The following is a 23,160-nucleotide window of genomic DNA, read 5'->3' as shown; positions in this document are numbered from 1 at the left end:
ACAGCAAATTAAAGACATCAATTCAGCTGTGGCCTACTCGATTGCCTGTGACGAGTCTAAAGACAAAGGTGATATTGAACAAATAGCGTTGTTCTGCCGGTATGTAAACTCTGCCGGGCCACAGGAAGAACTGATTGAGTTGATACCTCTAAAAGACCAAACACGGGGGGAGGACATCTGTGAGGCTGTCTTGAATTGTTTAAGAGCCAAAGGAATAAAGACCACCCATCTGGTGTCAGTAGCTACTGATGGGGCTCCGAATATGACGGGAACGCACAAGGGATTTGTGGCTTTACTGCAGAAGTCGCTGGACAGAAAGCTGCTGACTTTTCACTGCATCTTGCACCAAGAGGCACTGTGCGCTCAAACATTTCCTCCGGAATGCACAGAAGTAATGGATGTTGTCATTCAGATTGTCAATAAAATAATGGCAAAAAGTTTAAATCACCGTCAATTCCGTTTGTTACTGGACGAGATGGAAAGCGCATATTCTGATCTCCTGCTGCACAACAAAGTCCGGTGGCTGTCCAAAGGGGAGGTGCTGAAACGCTTTGTCGCGTATCTGGAAGAAGTGAAAACTTTCCTGGGCAGCAAAGGGCTCACCTTTCCTGAGCTGGAACAGCCAGAGTGGCTGGAAAAGCTACACTTCATGGTAGACATGACAGCGCACCTGAACACGCTGAACACAGCTCTTCAGGGGAAAGGACGCACAGCCCTGCACATGTTGGAGGATGTTTTGGCATTCGAGCGCAAGTTGACAGTGCTTGCCAGAGATTTACAGAAAGGCACTTTGTCTCACTTCCCCAATTTGAGAGAGTTCAAACAAGGTCACGACATGATAATTTCGGAGTATTTACATTCTGCAATCATCGCAATGCAAACATCGTTTGGGAAACGCTTCTGTGAGTTCAGAGAGGAAAAAAATACATTATCCTTCCCGGTCACTCCCTTAAGCATCGATCCTTCCCTACTGAATACGACTGCATTGGCAGGTGTGAGTCAACCTGATCTTGAGATGGAACTGGCCGACATAGCCGACAAAGACATATGGGTGTCCAAGTTTAGACGCTTGACAGCAGACCTTGAAGATGTTGCCCGTCAGAAGGCCGTTCTTGCTCAGAATCACAAATGGAGTGATATTGAAAACCTTCCAAAACCGGACAAACTTGTGTTCGAAACATGGAATGCTATGCCCGACATTTATGTAAACATGAAAAAGTATGCGCTTGGAGTCCTGTCGATCTTTGGATCCACATATGTATGTGAGCAGGTGTTTTCCAACATGAACTTTATTAAAAACAAACATCGCGCACGCCTCACAGATGACAGCTTGCGATCCTGTGTAAAGATGAAGGTGACGTCATACAGCCCTGATGTGCAGACGCTGTGCGCTGAGGTCCAGGAGCAGAAATCCCATTAACCAAGTATGATAAATATTTTAATTGCCTATTATTTTATGTATATTCATATTTTTTCATTGTTCAGTGAAATAGTCCTTTTATTTTTCAGGCTGACAGCTGGCTGATGTTATTTTTGGTTTGCTGCTGGCGGCAAATTTAAGTTTGGCGTTTTTCATAAATACAAGAAGGACTCAAATAGACGTTGAGTATTTTACTTAAAAGTAACCTTCAACCCAACGTCTTTTTTTCGGAGTTCAAAATGTTTTTGTTGCATGCAGAAATGTAATTTCGTTTTCTCTGCAGGAGTTCATCAATTTCATAAATGCAACACATTATAGTTTGTTTATACATAGCATAAAGGCAAAAAAAACGTTGTATGCAGTGTTATTTCATTTTAAATGTCAAACGGGTTTTGCGGCTCCCAGTGTTTTCTTTTCTGTGGGAAACGGGTCCAAGTGGCTCTTTCAGTGGTAAAGGTTGCTGACCCCTGCCCTAGGGCAAGGGGTTTAGATGGGGTGGAGTTTGGTAGGTGTGTTCAGGAAGGTTTCTTGACACAGTATGTAGATAAGCCTACACATGGAGAGGCTGTACTTGATATGGTATTGGGAAATGAACCTGGTCAGGTGTCAGATCTCTCAGTGGGAAAGCATTTTGGAGATAGTGATCATAATTCTATCTCTTTACAATAGCATTGGAGAGAGATAGGAACAGAGAAGTTAGAAAAGTGTTCAATTGGAGTAAGGGGAATTTTGAGGCTATCAGGCAGGAAATTGGAGGCTTAAATTGGAAACAGATGTTCTCAGGGAAAAGTACAGAAGAAATGTGGCAAATATTCAGGGGATATTTGTGCAGAGTTCTGTGTAGGTACGTTCCAAGGAGACAGGGAAGTTATGGTAGGGTACAGGAACCATGGTGTACAAAGGCTGTAATAAATCTAGTCAAGGAGAAAAGAAAAGCTTACAAAAGGTTCAGAGAGCTAAGTAATATTAGAGATCTAGAAGATTATAAGGCTAACAGGAAGGAGCTTAAGACGGAAATTAGGAGAGCCAGAAGGGGCCATGAGAAGGACTTGGCGGGCAGGATTAAGGAAAACCCCATGGCATTCCACAAGTACGTGAAGAGCAAGAGGATAAGATGTAAAAGAATAGGACCTATCAAATGTGACAGTGGGAAAGTGTATATGGAACCGGACAAAATAGCAGGAGTACTTAATGAATACTTCAGTATTCACTATGGAAAAGGATCTTGGTGATTGCAGCGATGACTTGCAGCAGACTGAAAAGCTCGAGCATGTAGATATTAAGAAAAAGGATGTGCTGGAACTTTTGGAAAGCATCAAGTTGGATCAGTTGCCAGGACCAGACGAAATATACCCCAGGCTACTGTGGGAGTTGAGGGAGGAGATTGCTGAGCCTCTGGCGATGATCTTTGCATCATCAATGGGGACGGGAGAGGTTCCAGAGGATTGGAGGATTTGCAGATGTTGTTCCTTTATTCAAGAAAGGGAGTAGAAATAGCTCAGGAGATTATAGACCAGTGAGTCTTACCTGAGTGGTTGGTAAGTTGATGGAGAAGATCCTGAGAGGCAGGATTTATGAACATATGGAGAGGCATAATATGATTAGGAATAGTCAGCATGGCTTTGTCAAGGGCAGGTCATGCCTTATGAGACTGATTGAATTTTTTGAGGATGTGACTAAACATGTTGATGAAGGAAGGGCAGTAGATGTAGTGAATATGGATTTCAGCAAGGCATTTGATAAGGTACCCCATGCAAGGCTTATTGAGAAAGTATGGAGGCATGGGATCCAAGGGGACATTGCTTTGTGGATTCAGAACTGGCTTGCCCACAGAAGGCAAAGGGTGGGTGTAGGCAGGTCATATTCTGCATGAAGGTCGGTCAACAGTGGAGTGCCTCAGGAATCTGTTCTGGGACACCTCTTCGTGATTTTTATAAATGACCTGGATGAGGAAGTGGAGGGATGGGTTAGTAAGTTTGCTGATGACTCAAAGGTTGGGGGTGTTGTGGATAGTGTGGAGGGCTGTCAGAGGTTACAGTGGGACATTGATAGGATGCAAAACTGAGCTGAGAAGTGGCAGATGGAGTTTAATCCAGATAAGTGTGAAGTGGTTCATTTTGGTAGGTCAAATATGATGGCAGAATATAGTATTAATGGTAAGGCTCTTGGCAGCGTGGAGAATCAGAGGGATCTTGGGGTCTGAGTCCATAGGACACTTAAAGCAGCTGCACAGGTTGACTCTGTGGTTAAGAAGGCATACGATGTATTGGCCTCATCAATCATGGAATTGAATTTAGGAGCCGGGAGGTAATATTGCAGCTCTATAGGACCCTGGTCAGACCCCACTTGGAGTACTGTGCTCAGTTCTGGTCACCTCACTACAGGAAGGATGTGGAAGCCATAGAAAGGGTGCAGAGGAGATTTACAAGGATGTTGCCTGGATTGGGGAGCATGCTTTATGAGAATAGGTTGAGTGAACTCAACCTTTTCTCCTTAGGGCAAAGGAGAATGTGAGGTGACCTGATAGAGGTGTGTAAGATGATGAGAGGCATTGATTGTGTGGATAGTCAGAGGCTTTTTCCCAGGGCTGAAATGGTTGCCACAAGAGGACAGAGCTTTAAGGTGCTGGGGAGTAGGTACAGAGGAGACGTCAGGGGCAAGTTTTTTACTCAGAGAGCGGTAAGTGCGTGGAATGGGCTGTCGGCAACGGTGGTGGAGGCAGATATGATAGGGTCTTTTATGAGACTTCTAGATAGGTACATGGAGCTTAGTAAAATAGAAAGCTATAGGTATGCCTAGTAATTTCTAAGGTAGGGACATGTTCTGCACAACTTTGTGACCAAAGGGCCTGTATTGTGCTGTAGGTTTTCTATGTTTCTATGTTTTTATCTTTCTATCATCTACTTATCCTTCTGCACAATCTCCCTACAAACTGTCTCTGCTTGTAAGCCAACCACTCCACCCTTTGCCTCTTCACTTTGGTTCCCAGCCCCCTGCAAATCTAGTTTAAACCCTCCCCAACAGCATTAGCAAACCTCCCTCCCAGTATATTGGTTCCCCTCCAGTTCAGGTGCAACCCATCCCACTTGTACAGGTCACCCCTTCCCCAGAAAAGGCTCCAATGATCCAAGAATTTGAAACACTGCCCCCACACCATTTCCTCAGCCACTCATTCATCTGTGCTACCTTCCTGTTCTGATCTTCACTAGCTCGTGGTACTGGGAGTAATCTGGAGATTATCACCTTAACCTCTTCAGCCTCTTTCCTGGCTCCCTAAACTTATCCCTCTCCTGCCTATGTCATTGGTACCAACATGTACCACAGCCTCTGGCTGCTCACCCTCTCCTTCAAGAATATTCTGCAACCACAGAGACAACTTGGACCCTAGCACCCAGGAGGCAACACACTATCCTGGTGTCTCTTCTGCTGCTTCAGAATCTCCTATCTGTCCCCTAACTACTGAGTCCAGTATGAGTATTATTCTGCCTGACTTCACCCCACAATTCTGAGGCTCAGAACAACCACAGAGCTATTGGTCAGGCTGCTGCTGCCTTGCCCAGATAGGTCATCCCCCTCAGCAGTACCCAAAGGAATATATCTGTCACTGAGGGGAATGGCCATGGGGGACCCTGCACTGACTTCCTTCTCCCGTCACCTCTTTTGGTGTTCACCCATCTACTCCCTGTATTCTGCACTCTAGGGGCAACCACCTGCTCAAAAGTTGTATCTATCAATTGCTCTGCCTCCCGGATGATCCTAAGTTCATTCAGCTCCAGCTCCTCAATGCGGTCTTTCGTGAGCTGGAGTTTTCTCACTTCCTGCAGGTGTGGTTATCAACAGAGACTATCAGGTTCCATGAATTCCTTCATCCTACAGGAGTAGCGTTCCACTGCCATCCCGCTGCTCTGTACAAAGGACAATGAAGACCACATCTTCTAACCTGTGTCTTTGGTCTCAGGCTCTTCTCGTCAAGGCCTCTTGACTCAAAGCCTGACACTCCTAATCTCACTGCTGGTCTACTCCCAACAATAGCTGCCCTGTTTGCCCCTTCTGTACTTTTATTTAATTTGCAGCGCTCTGCTCCTGAGACTGACTGGACCTCCAGATTGTCCGAATACCCGTGAAGCACTCCTTTTATACAAGCTTCGCTGACCTGTGAGGAACCTCTTTGAAGTGCTCTGCTCCCAACGCCGAAGGAGAGTTGAACATTCTCCCCAGATGTCCGAGTGGGAGGAATCCAGAGCATGTCGTACAGGTTGTGTAATTACCTTTGATGAAGATAAATGACAAAGAATAATTTGAGGGAAGTTGGGCTTGTAAGAGTGAGGATAGAGTGGAAAAAAGGGGACTAAGCAGATTCCTGTGCTGTAATAAATGTCTCGCCATGTGGCTGAATTAACAGGCTGGTAGTGCCTGGCATGTCGTTCTGTGCTTTTTTTTGAACAAGGCCCTTGTATTTGCGGTTCTCCAGACCTCTGAAATCTGTGAATGAACGAGACAATGTTCCTGCCTTCTATATTAATGCTTATCAACTATGTGCTCATTTTCTCCCACCCTGTCCCCACAGGGATTAGAAAATGGGCCTTTGGCACTTTCCTATCCAACTACAGTTGTCCTTTCTTCAGCTTTATCTTTCTCAGAAGTCTCTGTAATGACGAGTGCTCACTGCTACCTTGTCTTTGCCTGACTGTTGACCCAGAACTGATTTAACTTTCGAGCCACAAATGTATAACAGAGATCAAGAACACTCCAGCACAAATTTTCAGGCAAATGTCTAAAACAAAGCAGGAAACAAGAGAGTGAGAGCAGAACAGAGACCAGTGGAAGGAGTGAGAAGTAAATTTCAGTCACAACACAATCAATATATCTACTTGATTCTTTGTATTACGAATGCAAAAAGTTTCAAACATTTCAAAAATGAAATCATTTCAGCAAAAGGGTAAAATTCAAAAGAGAAAATCTCAGATATTCTCTTCAGAACCGACAGTTTCCATACAGTTTATATAATTTGATATTCCTTTCAATAAATAACTTTGTTTGGCACAAATGGTTAAATTTGCATCAAACATCATGAAAACTGAATTAACTACTGCATACCTTTCTCTACTAGCAGTTTTAACTGCAATGAATTTTGGCTCCTGTTTTGTACAAGACGTCTATCCAACTGGCATCGAGTGCTCTAATCTCCAAGGCATCCTGTATTGTGACCTGTTGATATAAAGCCTTGCTTTTGTGGTTTAGAAAAGCTAGTGATGTTTTCCTTGGCTATTGATTCATTATGTTGTGAGACAGAGTAATGTTTTCTATTTAGATTTACAAACAGTTTTAATATATTGTAACATTCAATAAGCAATGACATGAGATTCAAAATAATGTACTGTGTGCTTTATTTTCCCAAGGTAATAATCTTTGAAATTTAAATCATATTACTGCAAATGTACTGACTTCCAGAGCAATTATTTAGCAGCCAGTTGTCAGGTTTGAAATCCTCTCCTGGTGAGGTGACGCCACTGATAAATAGAGTGGTGGGAGAAAAGTTTTGGGTTTCTCACTTTAGCAGTGAGAATTACCTGTTTTATTCGGATAAGACCTGATGAGGGTCATAAAGGAAATGAAGAGTACAGCAATACAGTAGGGGTGAATGGGAGGAGAGTTGAATGGAGAATGAACACAGTGTAGACAGGTGGGGCCAAAGACACAGGATAAATAGAGGCTGTGGATTTACAACCTTTGATCTGTAAGGGACACTCCCATTGCACAGCATTCTTTATTCTGATGATAATCGATTGTGTTAGTTTCACTCCAGGTATCCAAGTACTTCAGGTGGGAAAATTGTGGCGGAAATCAATAAATCATGGAAAACTTTATACTGAAGGCAATTATTGAAGAGGTTTAGTCAGTAAGTAGCAAATGGAATTTAACACAGATGAGTGTGAGGTCACGTACTAGATATGGTGCAATCTTTTATTTATTCAAAAGATAAGTGAGCAGGTATTGAGAGTGAAAGAACTGTGGGAACTTGGAGTGTTTATCCACAGATTCTTAAAGGTAGTTTTAAATAAAGCACCTGGAATGCTTGCTTATTAGCTTACAAAGTGAAATTGTTTTTTTCCCTAGAAGTATGCTCTGCATCATTTAGGTGTCTACTACTGCACAGAGTGCAGATCTGGTTAGTACATAACTCAAACGTTGTGATTGCTCTGGAGGAGTCTGCTGAAGATTTCTGAGGATGTTATCAGGGCCAAATAAATCACATTAACTTTCTTTGGAAGATTAAAGTGCATGTGTTGAGGAAATAAAAATGAATAATTTCTATTAACAGATGAAGAAAAATATGACCGAGAGGATGACAGGGGTCCGGAACCTGCTGATAAGGAGGTTGGTAAAAGGAAGAAACTCCCAGTGCATTTCTACAGTATTACTAAGTGTACTTGAAGAGCCATGACTGGCAGGGCTGCTGACCCACTGCTGGAAGGTGGGATAGGCTTCAATAAATCTCCATAGAGACATAATGGGATCAACGGCCTTCTACATTGTACACTTTCGATCTCTCCTCAAATGCTGACAATTTGTGGATAATTATCCCAAATACCCACTCCTCATTGAGTCTGAATAGGGAGCTATGTATACTTTGAAAGTTAACAGCATTAAAAATCAGCTGGTCTTTTAAATCTTTTATTGAAATCTGTTCCAGTAAATACTGTGAACTAAATTTCCCCACATCAGGAAAATGATTACATTTCAAAGCCTCTGGCCCACAAGATGGTGGTAGTTCACTCCATGTTGAACGTTGACTGATGTGGCTCATAGCCCACTCTGGCCTGACCATCTTGTATGGAAGCTGCAGATGGAAGCTTGCAGCCCATTGATTTTCCTCGGTCAGTCAGCTCAGCTTTTGGATTCTCTGTGTCTCATTCTATAGAGGTATTTTTTAAATGGTAGTCTGCTGGACTTCTGATAAAGCCAAAGAGTAAACTAGCCCCCTCCCCCCCCCCCTGCACAAATTAAGTAAATGAACTAAAGTGTTCTGCATCCTTGTCTAGATCATTGTTGGTGCAATGCATTTACCTAAAGAATGCCAGATTGATTTCACTACTCAGGTCCAAGGGAGAAGACTATACTTAAGCACAGAGTACTTAATTGTATGATTGTTGATGCAGTTCTGCCATTTTAAATTATTAGCTGAGATTAAAAGACAGAAATTAGTGTTATGTAAATTTATCCCATATTGGAGGGTGCCATATATTGACAATGAGGAAAGGTTTTAAGATTTGCTGTTGGTCCTCAAAGCAGCAGATGGCAAATCCATGTCTCTCATATTTCTAGTTAACAATATGTATTAAGGTCTGAAGATGCACTGTTGTCTTTATACTCATTTTATGACCAAGAAATGAAACTTTTATTGTTATGGGTATAAGGAGCTTCATAATTCATCAATCATAGTTCTGTTGTGGGGATTTTTATGTGAGAAATGTTGCTCTTTGCCAGAGCTTTTTTTTAAAGTAACTTTTACTGCAGCTCAAAATTCAATTTCGTGAGACATATGGCATGATTCTAGTTGTCCTTCATATCTGCTGAGGTAGCAAAACCTCACTTTCCCAACAGCACCAACCTAACAATTGCCCCTAAACTCCAACTCAACATGAATCTCCTTGGCATTTCCACAAGGAAAACTGTGTTTGTCTTCTACCCTGTAAAGAGGGGGAAGTGAGAGAAAAAAAGTTAGACGTGAGGACTAAAGGCAGCAAAAGGATGCTAGGACAGTTTTCTGAGACAGGAGTATTTCATTTATTGAAAGATGCGATTGGCCGAGAATTAGCGCTTGATGTCAAGTGTTTGTTAGCAGTTTGAGACTGCTGGTAGATGCAGAGAAACCACCTTCACCCATACATTATCATAACTGAAGAAATCAGAATGTGTTTGGAAGCTGGGATGAAAATGGAGGGAAAAACATGGGTCAATGCAGGCAGTAAATAGTTCTAAACTGAGAATTGTTTCAGAAAGGTTTAATTGTCGTTGGAGGCAAGAAAGTCTGTTCTTAGGAATCTGGGAATGGAATCCCAACAGTTTTGTAAAACGAATGTGCAATTTAACAGCAGAAACTATTCAGCCTGTGATGATATTTTATAGGAACATCTCTCCAGTAATAGCATTGCTTTTATGCTTTCTACACAGCCCTGTGGCATCATCTGTTTAAAAATATGTATTCAATTTTCCTTTAGCAGTCATCTTAGTGCAGCAATCCGTGTGGCAAAATATTTCATGCTCCAACAACCTTTTGCATCTAAGTTTCTTTCTCTTCTGTGCAGAATAATAATGGTTTATTTACAACCTCTCATCCCTAACTGTCCAAATGGAGGAAATAGTTTTTCCCTATCCATTCTTGCAAAATAATTAAGTTCCACGAATAGTTTAACTTGATAACTCTGCAATAATTTTATTCCTTATTGCAGCCATATGTCATGTTCCATTTTTATCAGCCTAAATCCAAACCCGAAAAACCATGAGCTCTAACTTAACACTTGGTGATTTTCAGTAATGTGTACAGATGCTGACAATTGCATAAGTATTTGAGAGTTCTGCTTTTGAAAGCAAGCTGAGGGGCAAGGGGCTATAGTGCATTAAAATGTACAGTAAGATTTCAGTTCGATCTCATGCAGGCAGACAAAGCATTTTTGTCACTGGCTAAGAGAAGTATTCTTAGTTCAGCAGGTTCCAAGTTCAGGTTTGTTACTAAGACTTGAGTTTATCTTCCGTGCTTCAATGTAAGTGCAGGGTGCTCTCTTGTATTTTTCAGATAGGATACTAAATTTCTGTCCATTCAGGGGGAATGTAAAATATCCCAAAGCATTACTTGAAGAACAGCCAAGGAGTTTGCCTTGCCCCATCTTACATTTATTCCAAAACCAGATAAGCTTATTCCAAAAACTAGATAAGCTTTAAGTTATGGCATAAATAATAATGTGGAAATTGTGGATTCTGCTTCATTGGACCTCTCCTGAAATGGACTTATGTCATGTGGCCTGCTCCACTGTTGTGATCTCCAGCCCCCTTTTTGCCACTCTTTGGGTGTGTTTTCTGTTTTCCAGTCTTGCATCCCAACATCAGATCCAAACAAATTGTGGATTAGTTCACTAACGATTGTGCATTGGTGAAAAAAAAACAATAAACTAAGTAACGTGCAGCACAGGCAGATTTTAAAGTATGTAAACGCATTTTCACTTCTTCTCAGGAATGAATATGACTGCTGATTTTCATAATTTTGTTTTGCAGTTGGCAGAATATTACTTCTGCAGATTTCTCTGCCGTGAACTCAACTCCTTCAAGATCATTAAAACTTTGCTCCTGTACTTTAGGCAGAGCCTCGATGATCTTTTGTTTTTAATTTAATTACTTGACTTTCTCTTACAAGTATGTCCATCATTTTTATTCTCCTTCAGTATTCTCCTGAAATAAACTTGTATCTCAATGATCACCAATTCTAATTCCAGACTTAACCCTTGAAGTACACTTTAACTCAATGATGGCAGTCTCTTTGTACCTTGGAAACATAATGCAAATACTGCAATTGAGACCGAGACATTTATGGTAAGATGATGTTTTGGATATTTCCAAATGATATTCTTTTTTTATGAAGTTTTCAGAAAATACTTGGGTCACAGTTTCTGCAGCACGATTTTCAAAGTTCTGTCTCCCTTATTGGAAAACAGTTGCCAGTTACAGGACTCAGCCACTGGATAATACAGCAGGGAACTAGCATATTCTACAAAGTTGCCCGAACAATAGAATGCTTAAGAGATTGCCGAGTGTTAGTTTGAAGACACAGCTTTGATTAATTTATTTATAGTGTGAGATTCTTTCTTTCTTTTTCAATCTTTTTATTAAGTTTCATATATATATAGGAAAAAACATAACATAATAATGAATAGGTTATAAATTCAATAGACTTGAAATTACATTAGTAATAGGATAATAATATCCTATTGAAAATCAACAAACAAGAAGTACATTAATCAATCAAGTCTATATAATTATATATGAAAAAAAACAAAAATAATCATCAAAAGAAAAGGAAAAAAAATTTGAAAATATATAAAAGAAAATATATATTGAAAAAAAACACTAAACTAAACTAACATGGGCAATAATAACAGTTTATAAGTATGTGATAGTGTCAAAAAAAAACTCCGGAACTCCATACCTGAACAAGAATAAGCAGAGAAAGGATCTGAAAAAGGCCAAATTAATTCATATGAAAATGTCGAATGAACGGTCCCCAGGTTTCTTCAAATTTAATTGATGAGTCAAAAATAGTGCTTCTAATTTTTTCCAAACTCAGATAAGAAATAGTTTGAGAAAGCCACTGAGACGTGGTAGGAGGATTTACTTCTTTCCAGTTTTGTAATATAGACCTTCTGGCAATTAATGTTACAAAAGCAATCATTCGTCTGATTGGAGGGGAAAACTGATTACCATCCTCATTTGGTATACCAAAAATTGCAGTAATAAAATGAGGTTGTAAATCGATATTCCAGATTGAAGTGTGAGATTCTAAGAGAAGTTTTGAAATAGATTTGATATGGCAGGACAAATGGAGAACTGATTCACTTGAGCAGAGCAGTGGCAGCAGTGTTGCTACATGCAGTAAGTATCATACTTTTCTACTTTTGTCAAACGTATCAATTTCACCACTTGTTCATTCCATGCATAGGAAACCTATGAATGTTAAAAGGCCACTTTTATACCATACAGATATATAGCATATACATTTGGAAAAGAAGTAGATGTGTGTTTGCAAAATGTTCTTGTTCCCTTGCCAAAAGCAGCCATCCATGTAACTGGGTGGGCTCCATCTGCCTCTAGGATCGCTATCCAAGCTGTGCATCCTTCATGGGGCAGAAAGGAAGTTTCAATGCTTTATTATTCTGAGGAGATAAAATCAGTTAAGTGCAAGGGAGAGCAATGTGTCTGAGACTACCAAGGCAGAATATGTGGTGTTGTTCCTTTCAACTGCATTTGACCTCAATTTAGCTGTAGATGAGGCTATCGACAGACATATTGGTATGAGAACAGGAAATAGAACTAACATCTCTGGCCACGAGGTCTTGCAGGCTACGGAGGCGGAGCAAAAGTGCAGCAAATAGAGATGAGGAGGAATTTTGTTAGCCAGAGAATGGTGAATCTGCACATCTTCATCGCTGCAGATGGTTGTGGAAGCCAAGTCATTGTGCATATTTAAAGCAGAGATTGATAGATCCTTGGTTAGTAAGGGAAGAAGGCAGGAGAATGGTGTTGAAAGGGAAAATAGATCAGCCATAATCGAATAACAGACGATGGGCTGAATGGCCAAAATCTCCTCCTAGATCTTGTGCTCACCGAAGTAATCCCCTCCCAATCTACATTGTGTCTCACCAATGTAGAGAAGGCCACACAGGTTGCAATAAGTGATGCTGATTGATATTTCATTTATGATTTTTTTGTAAATAACGCCGTAGTGGCAACACTAAACCGAAACCAAAACAATTGCAACCACTATGGAGTTGTTATACATGCATGAAGCACCCCCAGCTCCAGTGAGTACTCCAAAAGTTGAATCCTTTATTGAAATAAGCAAACTTACAACCTTGAAGTGATAAAACTTCAGCGCACTCAAGTGTAAGCTAGGCACTGTTCAGCGGTCAGCAAAAGAATCGACCTCCACCAATCCCAAGCTGCAAACTCCTACAAAATGAACAAGAATACATAACTTATTCCCCTTGCTTCACACATCCACCCACGTGACTAGTTATCGTGATAAACTCTGTAACCCAGAATTCAAAGCAGATAGAGATCAGATACATGACTCCTAAATTCTAGCCCTTAATTATTATACTACAATAATTACAAATACTGCTACCAAACCACAGGAGGCATGAAATCTCAACGATTGGAAGAACATACTCTGTTGTAAGCAGACTTCCCTGGATGGTGATCTTCTCCAGCCAGGTTGCTCCCTTGGACTGCATTCAGGAACATCTGTCTTGAATCGCTGCTGCCAAAGCTCATCCAGGCACAAATCTGAGGTCCCAGTAATTGTTAGCTATGGCCAAACGTTCATCTCTTCCACCACCATGATTTCCTTTCAATAGTCCATTAACAGTCCAACCCAGCATTGTTCTGTTTGCCTATGGTCCATCATTAACACCGCAAATCACTTGGATCTGCTCCAAAGCTTTAGGTATATTTGCCCCTATCAGCAGCTCAATTACTTGCAAATAAGCATACTTCAGGAGGGAGTGGTCTTGAAGATCTCTCTGATGAGGAATGTTCCCTTTGTAGACAGTCATATGACCCTGTATATCGATGTTAGGCAGCTCACAATAAGTTTCACTTTCTAAGCCAGCCGCTTCCTGTCCTAAAACAATGTAGCTATACACATATTTCTCTTGACCTGTAGTGCTTAAGAGAATTAGTGTTCCTTTTCCTGTCAGGTCGAACTTGTTCAGGAGGCTCTCTGTGCAGAACACTGCTGTACTTCCTTGATCTTGGAAAGCGTTTAAAAACAACCGTGTTTTTACTCTTCTTAGACGTCACCTGAACTGGAATTATAGGAGATTTGCAATCATGATCATCAGCCCCCGCAGAGCCGTTAGATACTGGGGTGGTACTTGCTGCAGTGTTTGTTTCATGGCTTGTTTCGAATCTGCTCCCCTTTCATCTGTTCCAGGCTCCGCTTCAGCTTCACTTTCTATCGCAGCCACAGAGGTGGCATAGCAGCTTCCTTTAGGTTGAGAACAAATTTGAGATCCTGTTTTGTCAATATCTTTACTTACTGCTGGTGATCCAAGCATTGTGTGTGTAGCAATCATTACTGGTCTTTCAATAAAGTTAACAATGTCAGTGAAAGTAACCTTAAGGTTATACTTTTCTTGCAGCTTTCAGACCACTGATCTCTATTTTTTCCGAAGTTCGTCCGGCAATTTATTTACAATAATCCTCCTATCAGCAGGTAAGTTCAGCCAAAGTAGGTCCTGCTCCTCTTCCATGGCATTGCAACAGCCTCTAAGAAAAAGACTGCAGCCCAGAAGAGCTTTCACATCTTCTGATTTGATATGTGGCCAAGAACGAGCCTTTTTCATGTAGGCCACAGCAATTTTGTGCTCATCACCAAAATGTTCTTGCAGTAAACCTTAGGACCTTACATATCCTTGCTCCGGGTCAGCCCACTGCCAACATTTGACAAGTTCTCTAGGATAACCTTCAGTGAAGTGGAAGTAGAGATGGTCACCATAACCAGCAGTCTTGCCTTCAATGCTATTCTTGAAAACCCTCATAAATGAATGATATTGCAATGGATCGCCATCGAAGATTTGAATCTCTCTCTTTTAGGCAGAGATACAATGTGTTGTTTCCCCAAAAGGACCAGAACCTTGTCAAAGGGTTTGGAGACTTGCATGCCTAATCAGGGATCTATGCCTTGGCTCTTGGTAGGGTCACCCATGCCAAACAGGTCAAAGGGTAAAGGTTAGACCAAGAGTGGTCCACTGATCCTCAGGTTCAGAGGTTTATCTCAAGGTTAACAATCCTAACTGGTAAAACAAAATGGTTACAGAAACAGCAATGAAGAATACTTCTACATCTGAGTGCAATGGTATTCCGGAGTCTCTAACCGGAGCTTCCATGACTGACAGTAGTGAAAACCAAGCTGCTGACATGATGAAGGAACCCCTAGATGCCATGAGAGATGGAGGAGCTTCATTGTTGTCCTAATGGGCAGTAGAGAACATTGTGCTGTTGTTGTTCCATCACTATGCTTGTTATTTCCTTTTGTGTCTTTATGGATTCCAGTGTGGCATTTAGATCTTTATCATCTGCAACATAAGGTGTCTTCAGATTGTAAATTAATGTTCTCAGAAGCACTTTGTGCTATTGGCTATGGCATCACTAGAGTCCCCTTGGTGCAGGCTGATAGTGAACACCCTGAACTACCCTCGGGGTTCAAACGTGGCTCATAGACTTTTATTTCTCAAACGTATCCACATTGACATCGAGTTTGCTGGATTTTCTCTGTTCCATGTCAACCTAGGAAATCTCTTCAGAGAACTGTTCTGCTGGAGCATGCTTAGCACTCAAAGCACTTGAAGCTCTTAGCACTTCAACTCTGGCTACCTTGGCTGCAATTTCTTCCTGCAACTTAAGTTCATTCATCTTCCTTCAATTTTGCTCTTCTCTTCAAAGCTGTTCCTCCTGCTGCTCTTCCTGGTTTCTCCAAAGCTGTTCCATCTTTCCTTCCTGTTTTTTTCAAAGCTATTCCATTTTTCTCTGATGTTACTCTTCCTGTTCTTCCAAGGCATATTTATCCCTTATTATTTGTTGTCTTGTGCATAACTTAGCTAAATCAGCCTCCGTTCTAATGTGGCTAATGAGGTGTCAGGCGCATGAGTCATTCTGCTAGCAATAGAACATGCTGCTCGCATGTTAGGTGTGTTGTCTTCAGTTTTATACATAATCACAGCCAGTTCTGTGACATTATAAACATTTTAATTTCCTCTGACAAACTGACCTTCAACATTGCACATTTGTCTAATTTCTCTCTTTGTCTTTGATTCAGGGTTTCTGCTTCCAGCTGGACTCATGTTATTTTCCAAGTGTTTACCAGACAAAACAAAGGCAAATTCAACAATGGAAGCAACTCAGTTCTTCAGCCTTTCAGCAGAACCAAGTGGCCAAACTCTTCAGGCAAGCACCACCATACAACTTTCTAGTCCATCCCAGTTAGACACAGCTCCAATCTGCTAATTAAATTTGCTGATGACACTACACTGATTGTCCTAATCTCAAATAATAATGAGGCATCTTACAGAGAAGAACGCACCACCCTGAAACAGTGGTGTCAAGAAAACAACCTTTCCCTTAATGTTGCAAAAAACAAAGGAGCTGGTTGTGGACTACAGGAGGAATGGAGACAGGCTAGCCCCTATTGACATCAATGGGTCTTGGTTTGAGATAGTGAACAGCTTTAAGTTCCTTGGCATAAACATCACCAAGGATCTCGCGTGATCTGTACATACCGGCTGTGTGGTGAAAACGGCACAACAGCGCCTCTTCCACCTTAGACTTTTGAAGAAGTTTGATGTGGGCCCCCAAATCCTAAGAAATTTCCACAGGGACACAATTGACAGCATCCTGATTTGCTGCATCACTGCCTGGATTGGAAACTACTTCCCTCAGTTGGAGAACTCTGCAGAGAGTGGTGCGGACAGCCCAGCACATCGGTAGATGTGAACTTCCCACTGTTCAGAACATTTACAAAGACAGCGGTTAAAAAAGGTCCCGAAGGATCATTTGGGACCTGAGTCACCCCAACCACAAACTGTTCCAACTGCTACCATCTGGGAAATATTACTGCAGCATAAAAGCCAGGACCAACAGGCTCCGGGACAGCTTCTTCCACCAGGCCATCAGGCTGATTAATTCATGCTGACACAACTGTATTTCTGTGACTGTCCTGTTGTACATGCTATTTATTATAAATTACTATAAATTGCACATTGCACAATTAGACATAGACATAACATAAAGATTTTTACTCATGTATATGAAGGATGTAAGTAATAATTTCAATTCTTGAAGCAATTAAACTTAAGCATACACAAGTGTAAGCTAAGCACTTTTTTCAGTGGTCAGCAAAAGATAAGACCCTTGCCATTCTCAAGCTACAAACTGACACAAAATAAGCAAGAATACGTAAATCACTTCCTTTGCTTTTACCACTCATGTGACTGGTTACCGTAATAAACATAACAAACTCCGCAACACAGAATTATGCGAAGCTAGATGATTGTAATCCTGCTGCAAGTAAGTTTTTCATTATACCTGTGCATATGACAATAAACTTGACTTTGAAGTCTATCTCTTGGGACTTTGTATAGATTCCTGAACTGATAACTGGAGAAATCTGAGCATCATACCTCATTGGGAGGAATGGAGAACCTTGTAGTTCCATAAGATATTAAAATATTGTGAATGTTATATTACTGACCAGAATGCAAACAAAATAATGACATTGATGAGAGGAATAGTAAGTGCAAATTAATAAAAGGCAAATACACATTGAGATCAGCAGAATTACTCCACATGTGAATGCTCAGATGGACTGGCGTTTAGCTCACGGCTCGCGAGGTCTGTTCGTCTCTGCGCTGAGCTGATGCTGTGGCCTACAACGAACAGTCTCCTGAATTGGCTGTGAACTCACTGCCGTAAACTTCAGTTCTGCATGTTAGTTGCTTGGTTTTATTGTTTTCACGGTTTGTATTTTTTCCTGCACATTCATTGGCTGTTTGACAGTCTTCTTTTTAATGGGTTCTAATGGGTTTCTTTGTTTTGTTTCTGCCTGTAAGGAGACGAATCTCAAGGTTGTATATAAGAAACGTACTTTGATAATAAAAGTAATTTGAACTTTTTCTTTGTGAAGCAAAAGATCTGTAGATGCTGGCAATCTAAGCCCACGGCAGGTCAGGCAGCATCTGTGGAGCGAGAGTTGATGCTTCAGTCGAACAGCTGAATAATCTCAGCATTTTCGGCTTTAGTTTCTGTTACTGTTTCTGCTACGGGCCTGACAAGAATCAAGTCGATATGTTACAATCTTTCAACTTCAGTCAGTAAGTGCCATTAAAATAGTAACTTGTGTGGCTGGCCTGTCCCAAAATAAACATCAGCTTTGCAGCTGGAACACTCCTCCATCCGGGCAGGACTGTGAATGTTGTATCTGCTTTTTTTGCTTTTGTTCTTGGGATGGTTTTGGATATCTGAGGGGAGTAAAAGTCTTATTTTGTTTAATGCCTCCCACAGAGCTGCTACCGGTTGCTGTAAGAGGAAACTGCAGATTGTGTGTTTGGTTGTGGTGTCGGGAGAAGCACTTCAGGCCCTTGTATCTTCCAATTTATTGTGCCTGAGTTAATCACTAAACCATTGATTGTTTCTTTCTGATTTATTTTAATGCTATCATGTCTACTTAGTTAATTACGAAATATTAATTTGCATAAACTGGCCATTTGCATACAAATTTGGCGTTTAAACTGATTCCCATTAGAATTTTTTTCTATTTAGAGCTGATAGAAGTTTATAAAATTATAACAGGTTTTGATAGGGTAGATCAAGATAGTCTTTTCCTCAGCATAGAGATGTCAAATGGTAAAGGAAGTAGCTTTAAGGTGAGGGGACCAAGTTTAACAGAGATGTATGGTTTTGCAAGGATTTTACCAGAGAATGGTAAAATATGATGCCAGGAGCAGAGGTGGAGGGATATGTAACAATAGAGTTTAGGAGGCATTCAGAGGCAGGTGAACATGCAAGGAATGGAGGAATATGGATCAGGTGAGGTGCTTGGAAGTAAGTACAGAGGAGATGTCAGCGCTAAGTTTTTTACACAGAGAGTGGTGAGTGCATAGAATGGGCTGCCGGTGACAGTGGTGGAGGTGGATACGATAGGGTCTTTTAAGGGACTCCTGGACAGGTATATGGAGCTCAGAAAAATAGAGGGCTATAGGTAACCCTAGGTAGTTTCTCAGGTTAGGACATGTTTGGCACAGCTTTGTGGGCTGAAGGGTCTGTATTGTGCTGTAGGTTTTCTATGTACAGGGAGGTGAGATCAGTTTGGCTTCATGGTTGGCACAGACATCATAGACAGAAAGGCATGTTCCTGTTGTGTATAATCTATTTAAGTTTCGTATGTGTGTGTGTGAATACATATATAAGGTGTGGTCAAAAGATCTTCCATTGTCTTTCACTTCATGATTCATTTGAGCAGAAGAAACAAGATTGTGAATGTTCTTTTTATCAATGACACATTTTTCTTGGTCTTTTGTCTCTGGAGTATAATGTATTGTTGCTACTTTAGATGATACAGAAATCTGTTTTCGAAAGTCACTGGAAGCAGAATATTATTCATGTTCGTGTACTTTATTACATTGTTCATTTTTGTAAATATTCCTTAAGTAAGAAAACAATAACCAATAAAGATACTTGGTTAAGCATCCACATTACATTGTGAGCTGAGGCAAATGTTTCATTTGACTATTTTTTGGACAGCATATTGCAGAAATTAGAGGGAAGACAAAAGTGTGCCAGCAAAAACGAGCTGCAGTAACATACCCCCACATGTTGACAAGGTAGCCCAGGCATTCACTTCAGGGGTATCCCACTTCTTCCGTAGTACCCAAGGAATCTTAAAGAAACAGTCCTCAGAAAGGCGGCGTCCAATATGAAGGACGCCACCCCCCCCCCCCCCCATTCCCCAGGGCATGCCCTCTTCTCATTGTTACTGTCGGATAGGAGGCACAGAGCCTGAAGGCACACAGTCAGTGATTCAGGAACAGCTTCTTCCCCTCTGCCATCAGGGAGGAGGTACAGGAGCCTGAAGACACACACTCAGTGATTCAGGAACAGCTTCTTCCTCCCGCCATACAATTCCTAAATGGACATGGAACCCATGAACACTATCTCACTTTTTAAAAATAATATATTATTTCTGTTTTTCCACTACTTTTAATCCATGCAATATACATGTATATACTTGCTGTAATAGATTTTTTATGTCTATATTATTATGAATTGCATTGACCTGCTGCTGCAAAGTTAACAAATTTCATGACACATGCCAGTGATAATAAACCTAATTCTGATTCTGCCTCTCTAAAACACCTTGGCCAAAGTTAAATTGGAGTCTTCCCTCCAACTGTATAACCAAAAAATATAGCTATTTCATTACATTTGATTTTGTACACATTTTTAATGGCAACCCATTCAATTTTGCCTCTCCATTGTTCACATGCAGTGTCCAGAGTAAAAGTAGAAATTGCTGGAAATGCTTAATAGGTCAGACAGTATCTGTGGAAAAGAAGCAGTTAATGTTTCAGGTCAAAGTGTTTTCATCAGAACCCTTCATCCACAGAAGCTCCCCGACCTGCTGTCTCCACCATTTTGTTTTTATTTCACACTTCCAGCAACTGCAGTGTGTATAAATGTTTCAGCTCTCCATCACCGGCCAGAGAATTGCATAAAAACAGAATGTGTCCTTCCAGCATAACAACTTTGAGAATTCTTACAATTAGTTTCTAAATCAAGTCCAAGTTCAATTGCCATTAACCGTACACGTGAATACAGCCAAACAAACAACAGCATTCCTCCGGGGTAAGGGTGCAAAACGCTGTACCAACAGTCACACACAGGGCATATAGTTACGATAGTGGAAAACATATGGTCACAACAAAAATAAGATAGCTCACGTCCTTGAGTGACATGGCCTGCAGATTGATCGTGTATGGGATGTTATTCTGGAGCTACATTTCTGAAAGAGCAAGCATACAGAAGTTCCTCATCGTGCGCCAGTGCAGCCTCAGGCAAACACAGTCCAGCTTGTCTGCCATCGATTCCATGATTTCTAGTTATTAAGAAATTAATTCGGTCTTTTCATGATTTTCTTCAAGGTAATGGAAGGTTCCCTTTGCATCACCTCCAAAGAGATGAAAAGTCAAAAGGGAGAAAACTTGTGATGTTTTTAGCTGTAGTTTTTTTTTTCATTTAAGTAGTTTTCATTGATAGAGCAACTGCTTAGAACTGCTCACAATTTTATTCAAAAATTATTATATGGTTTTTGTGAATTATTTAATATAGAAACTTTGAGACAAAAATAACTAAGTTTATATCTTCAGTAAATCAAAGCGGTATTATTCTCAGGTCATGAGGTAAGAATATTATAAATTGACCAAGTTGAAATGTGAACTTTACAACTCTCTCATATGGAGCACCTTGCTCCCATGTGAGACATAAACCAGCAAGCTGACCATGAATTGACTGGATTTACTGAGGTAAATGAATTTGATTGATGGACATTTTAAAGCTCCCACTTCAAACTTACTGGATGAAGGTCAACATCACCTGTAAAAGCCAACTGCATTCTATTTACATAATTAATGTACTTTCTGAAATCAAATGCATCCTAAGGAAATTAACATTGAATCTGCCTTTGCAATGGGCTGATTCAATAGCCTGTTCCACATGCATGTTCAGGGGTTTTAAAATTGAGAAACTGCAGCAAAGACAATGAACTATTGAGGATACCCATGACAACTTAATTTATGTAGCATCCTTAAAGATCTTTGAGCTGAAAGGAGGCGCAGAGAGACTGTAAATCAAATTCATTCCACAATTAGCAGTTGGGTAAGGCTTATCACTGCAAATATTTTCTGGCAGCAAGTTGCTGTGCTTACATTCCCTGCTTAGAGAGGTGTTCAAAGCAGATTTGGTGATAACTTTTGAAAGGGAACTTGGTTGTATTTGAAAAGGAGAGGAAGTGCAGGGGAAAAGGGGAACATACAGGAAAGTGGGGCTTGTTAGGCAGCTGTTTAAAACAAGAGGGAGCAAAAGGCTTCCCTCTATCCTTGGACTCCAGTGGTCATTCTTCTGAGAGAATTATTTATTCTATCAAGCCCTGTTAGCTGACATATTGTCTAAACAAGGCTGTCTAACATGCTGCCTGACCAGAAATTCCTCAGCTGCAGTTAGATGCGCTTTTTCCTCCAGTTAACATTAAGCAATTGATAAGACCATAGACTTATCAAGAGCAGGATTAGGCCATTTGGTTCACCGAAACTGCTCTGCCATTTGATTATGGCTAATTTATTATCCTTCTCAACCATATCTTTATGCCTTCCATCCTTAACCTTTGACATCCTTAATTAAGTGCTTATCAACCTTCACTTTAAATTAACCTAATGGCTTGGCCTCCATAGATATCTGTGACAATGAATTCCACAGATTCACCAACCCTTGCTAAAAAAAAAATTCCTCCTCATTTCTGTTCCAAAGGAACTTCTTGCTATTCTGAGGCTGTCTACCCTAGACATTCTCTCTCCTCCCCTCTTCCAATAGGCAGAAGATACAAGACCTGAAAGGACATGCCACCAAGCACAATGATACTTCCTGTCTTGTTATGGGTCTATTGAACAAATCTCTTGTGTGATGGACTCTTGACTTCACAATTGGAATTGGTTTATTATTGTCATATTTACTGAGGTACAGTGAAAATCCTTTCTTGTTGTTCATGTAGATTAAATTATCTTACTAAAACACATATTCACCACATCCACTGCTCTACCTTCATCAATGTGCTTTGTCATATTCTCAAGTAATTCAGTCTAGTTCATGATGCATAACCTGCCCCTTTCTAAGAATCTTCTCCAAATATTTGCCCACTACTGAAGTAAGATTCATTTACCTACAATTCCCAGGGTTATCCTTACTCACTTTCTTGAACAAACGAATAACATTTGTCACCCCCCAAATATCTGGTACTACTCTTTTTGCCGGTGAGGGGCAAAGGTCATCGCCAAAGACACAGTACTCTCTTCCTTTGCATCCCATAGTAACCTGGGGTATATTGCATTTGGCCCAAGGGATTTATCTCTCCTAAAATTTTTTAAAGTTCTAGCACATCCTCTTTCTTAACATTGACATGTTCAAGCTTATCAGCCTGTTTTACACTGTCCTCATGATAGTCAAGCTCCTTCTCTTGCATGAATACTGAAGCAAAGTATTCCTTAAGACCCTCCCCTACCTTCTCTATTATCCCTGATTGGTCCTACCTTCACTCTGGCCATCCTCCTGTTCTTTATGTACGAGTAGAATGCCTTGGGGATTTTCTTCATTTTAATCAAAGACTTCTCTTAACCTCTTCTAGCTCTCAGACTATGTTTCAGCTT

General features: G+C 40.7%; 1 long non-coding RNA gene across 4 annotated transcripts; it reads left to right on the top strand.

Annotated features, from left to right (window-relative positions):
- The first annotated feature begins 1,769 nt into the window (after window positions 1-1,769).
- LOC132398199 (uncharacterized) lies at window positions 1,770-19,510 on the top strand. Of its 4 annotated transcripts, none has more exons than XR_009513571.1 (5): window positions 1,770-5,675; window positions 7,743-7,798; window positions 10,694-10,831; window positions 10,912-11,008; window positions 14,335-19,509. It is a non-coding gene; the product is annotated as an uncharacterized LOC132398199 (long non-coding RNA). The 4 variants fall into 4 exon arrangements; XR_009513569.1 differs by having other exon boundaries at window positions 10,694-11,008; window positions 14,335-14,408; window positions 16,011-19,508; XR_009513568.1 differs by having other exon boundaries at window positions 10,694-11,008; window positions 14,335-19,510.
- The last annotated feature ends 3,650 nt before the right edge of the window (window positions 19,511-23,160 follow it).

Source organism: Hypanus sabinus, chromosome 8 (assembly GCF_030144855.1).
Source record: "Hypanus sabinus isolate sHypSab1 chromosome 8, sHypSab1.hap1, whole genome shotgun sequence".
Lineage (NCBI taxonomy): Eukaryota > Metazoa > Chordata > Chondrichthyes > Myliobatiformes > Dasyatidae > Hypanus > Hypanus sabinus.
The sequence above is the reverse complement of the archived record's forward strand: the minus strand, read 5'-3'. Positions and strand labels throughout refer to the sequence as shown.